Here is a 4,571-nt window from a genome sequence, read left to right on the forward strand (position 1 = left end):
CTTTTTTATAGCTGAGTTATATAAACACTTGAAGCCCAGAGTAATCTGTATAATGGAAATACTGACATCGCTTGACTTGAGCAACACAGATGGCTCTGGCTTTTTTAGCTAGAACATGATGAGTTTTCTAATAGGAAGCCAAGAGGCTCTTTGGGGTAGAACTGTTAAGAAATGTAGAGACTGGGAGGAAAATCTCTCAGTGGATTGCAGTTGTAAGCACTGTGCCCTGGTTGCATTCTCCTACTACCCCTCTTCCTTCTGTAATCAGGAAAACTGCCCAGATAGATACTGCCTTGTATAAGTATGGAATGTAACCTTGACTTGTGACCTTAATTTTCTGCAGTCCCTTGCTTACCCTAGGGTTGCTGGAAGCAACAATGGTGATTGTTGTCTCAGATATGAGACTCTGTAAGGATGGACAAGAGACATCTGAATCGTTTTAAAAAATAAGTCTACCAAAAATTCTCCCCCAATGTGTCAAGATAGTGAAATTGATGCACTTTAAAAGTTTTCAAGTGTTTTGGTATATTAGCTCACTTTGGTCTCTCAATCACTCTGTTTGATAGAAGAGCTGTGTGTTGTTGTTTCCATCATTATAGTCAAGGAGGTAGCATGAATAACCTGTTAGTGGTCAGGCTAGGATTAGGAAGCGATACAAACTCATTGTTCCTTCCCCGGTACTCGGATGCCCAGTACCTGGACTCCCACATACAGACCTGCCCTGCTCCCTGGTGACCAGACATTGGTGTAGCTAAGTGCATTTGCGATCTTGTGTCTCATGGTTGTTTATTGTCTTGGCAGTTGGCTTTGCCTGGGTACCTTTGCTGAAGGATGGTAGAATCATCACATTTGAGCAGCAGCTGCCAGTTTCCGCTAATCTTCCCCCAGGCTACTTGAATCTGAATGATGCCGAATCAAGAAGGGTAGGAAAATACCTGTATTTGTTGAAGTAATCATGATGAAGTGTTTTTTCCCCCCTCTTTTTAAAAAACTGTATTGAAGTATAGTTGATTTACAGCATCATGGTAATTTCTGCTGTCCAGCAAAGTGATTCAGTTATACGTATGCGATGAGATGTTTAAAAAGTAGAATACCATTGGCACAGTCGATAGTTTGGTCTGGTTGATGACTACTCAGAGTGTGGTTTGAGGGCCGGTGCTGGTCCACGACGAAGATAAGTATAGAAAATGAGTGTTGAGAAGCTTGTATAATAGTTTGACAAAGTAACCTCATGTCTGTTGATTCTGATAACGATTTTTAAAATGGGACTTCGATTTTGTGCATCATGAAAAGATCTTTGGGGTAATTTTTGTAAATTTTGTAAATTTTTGTAAATTTTGTAAAAAAAATTTTGTAAATAAAAATTTAGTAATTTTTATTGTCATTTGGAAAAATATCAGCCTGCAAAGGATTGGAAATTCAAAATGGTTTAGGGTACATTTATTCTAAAGGCATGTTATTTTCTCCAATAATTCCCTATGTGCAAAACTAACACATTTGTTTCTGAAAGAAAATGTTGAAATGCATAAAGGTGTTATATGTTGCTCATCTATCCATTGCTATGGTACAGAAACTCATGTGTGTATTTTCTCTTCACAGCAGTCTAATATGGATATTAAGTGGGTAGATGGTGCAAAGCCTTTGTTGAAGATTAAAAGTCACTTGGAGTCTACCGTTTATACTCAAGTAAGTTGCATCACCTGAATTTTGTCAATTTTAATACTTGACTATATTTCTGGATTAAAATAGACTATATTCGATTCTACAGCCTTAGAGAAGTTGTGGCCTGACTTTCTCATTAGTAATAACATCATTCTTAATAATAGCTCAAATTTAAAAATTCTTCTCAAATTACCAAATCCTTTCACCTATTAATGCCCCTTTTTTGTTCCAGGATTCTATCCAGCATAGCATGTTACATTTAGTTGTCATATCTCCTTAGGCTCTTCTTGGCAGTGACAAGTTCCGAGACTTTCATTGTTTTTGGTCACCTTGTCAGTTTTCAGGACTACTGGTATTTTGTAGGATGGCCCTCTGTTGGGATTTGTCTGACATTTTTCTCATGGTTAGACTAGAGTTGAACACAGAAATTTTCAGTCAGTGGATCATGGCTGGCTACTACAGTTTGCTCTTAGCCTCAGCATCCATGAAATTAGGATCAAGTATCTGTGAGATGCCTCAAGCACAGTTTGAAAAATCACGGATGGAGAAGGTGAAGTCCACGCTCTTTGGTGTGGCCTACAAGGTCCCTCTCAATTCCCCCTGCCCACTTCATCATTTTAGAGGAAAAGAAACCGAGGCTTGCTCGGGTTAGATGATTTACCCGAGGTCACACAGGTAATAATTAGAGAAAGCAGGTCAAAATCCGAATTTCATGATTCTGGTTCCTGGTACAGTCCATGCTGTCCACAAATTCAATATCTGTAGATTCCATACAGGACAGCTGGACACTGACCGGTGCAGGGCCAGGGTACATTGGGCACTGAATGCCTGGGACTTGTTCTGGTGACTCCCTGCTGCTACGTTTTCTTCACCTGTCAATTCAGACCTCTCTTCCTGCTCGTTTCATTAAAATATAGAAGCAGCCCAACTTCAGAGGCTACACTAGCCAAAAAAGAGATTAAACAAATGTGTGACTACTTGGGCATAAATGGTGACCTACCCAGTGTGCTTAGGTACATGCTGAATGTGCCTGGTTTTGCTGCTTTGTGTGATGGTCGAGAGGACTATGGGACTCATTTAGCAACATGCATGTTGGTAGCTGCAGATGCTGAGTCTGGCCATTAGAAGACCCAGGGAAACAGGTTTCCAAGATTCTGGGGTGGTGGGGTGTGGTGCGGGGGCGGAGCCTGTGCTTTGCAGGTGGGAGGGAGGGAGACGCAAGAGGGAGGAAATACGGGGATGTATGTATATGTACAGCTGATTCACTTTGTTGTACAGCAGAAACTAACACACCATTGTAGAGCAATTATACTCCAATAAAGATGTTAAAAAATAAAAAGAAATGGAGCGGAGGGGAAGATGGCGGAGGAGTAAGACTCAGAGATCACCTTCCTCCCCACAGATATACCAGAAATACATCTACACGTGGAGCAACTCCTACAGAACACCTACTGAATGCTGGCAGAAGACCTCAGACCTCCCAAAAGGCAAGAAACTCCCCATGTACCTGGGTAGGCCAAAAGAAAAAAAGAAAAAACAGAGACAAAAGAATAGGGACAGGACCTGCACCAGTGGGAGGGAGCTGTGAAGGAGGAAAGGTTTCCACACACTAGGAAGCCCCTTCACGGGCAGAGACTGCGGGTGGTGGAGGGGGGAGCTTCGAAGCCATGGAGGAGAGCACAGCAACAGGGGTGCGGAGGGCAAAGTGGGGAGATTCCTGCACAGAGGATCGGTGCCGACTGGCACTCACCAGCCCGAGAGGCTTGTCTGCTCACCCACCGGGGCAGGCAGGGCTGCGAGCTGAGGCTTGGTCTTTGGTCGGAGTGCAGGGAGAGGACTGGGGTTGGCTGCGTGAACACAGCCTGAAGGGGTTGGTGCACCACAGCTAGCCGGGAGGGAGTCCGGGAAAAGTTCTGGAGCTGCCGAAGAGGCAAGAGACATTTTCTTCCCTCTTTGTTTCCTTGTGCGCGAGGAGAGGGGATTAAGAGCGCTGCTTAAAGGAACTCCAGAGATGGGTGCGAGCTGCGGCTAAAAGTGTGGACCCCAGAGACAGGCGCGAGCCGCCGCGAAAAGCGTGGACCCCAGAGATGGGTGCGAGTTGTGGCTAAAAGCACGGCCCCAGAGACGGGCGCGAGCCACGGCTAAAAGCACAGACCCCAGAGATGGGCGGGAGACGCTAAGGCTGCTGCTGCTGCCACCAAGGGGTCTGTGTGCGAGCTCAGGTCACTATCCACACCCCTCTTCCGGGAAACCTGTGCAGCCTGCCACTGCCAGGTTCCCGGGATCCAGGGACAACTTCCCTGGGAGAACACATGGCGCACCTCAGGCTGGTGCAACGTCATGCCGGCCTCTGCCGCCGCAGGCTCGCCCCTTACTCTGCGCCCCTCCCTCCCCCCGGCCTGAGTGAGCCAGAGCCCCCGAATCAGCGGCTCCTTTAACACCGTCCTGTCTGAGCAAAAAAGAGACGCCCTCCAGCGACCTACACGCAGAGGCGGTGCCAAATCCAAAGCTGAGCCCCTGGGAGCTGTGAGAACAAAGAAGAGAAAGGGAAATCTCTCCCAGCAGCCTCAGGAGCAGTGGATTAAAGCTCCACAATCAACTTGATGTATCCTGCATCTGTGGAATACCTGAATAGACAACGAATCATCCCAAATTGAGGAGGCGGGCTTTGGGAGCCAGATTTATGATTTTTTCCCCTTTTCCACTTTTTGTGAGTGTGTATGTGTATGTTTCTGTGTGAGATTTTGTCTGTATAGCTTTGTTTCCACCATTTGTCCTAGGGTTCTATCTGTCCGTTTTTTGTTTTTCTAAAATTTTTTTCTTAATAATTTAATTTTAATAACTTTATTTTATTTTATTTTATCTCCTTCCTTCCTTCCTTCCTTCCTTCCTCCCTCCCTCCCTCCCTC

General features: G+C 45.3%; 1 protein-coding gene across 7 annotated transcripts in view; it reads left to right on the forward strand.

The window, feature by feature from the left end:
• DOCK11 (dedicator of cytokinesis 11) overlaps nucleotides 1-4,571 on the forward strand; it is a 217,683-nt gene that overhangs the window by 113,137 nt on the left and 99,975 nt on the right. The gene's annotated exons all lie outside the window — the stretch shown is intronic.

This window comes from Monodon monoceros, unplaced genomic scaffold (assembly GCF_005190385.1).
Source record: "Monodon monoceros isolate NGI ecotype Baffin Bay Population unplaced genomic scaffold, NGI_Narwhal_1 Super_Scaffold_22, whole genome shotgun sequence".
Classification (NCBI taxonomy): Eukaryota; Metazoa; Chordata; class Mammalia; order Artiodactyla; family Monodontidae; genus Monodon; species Monodon monoceros.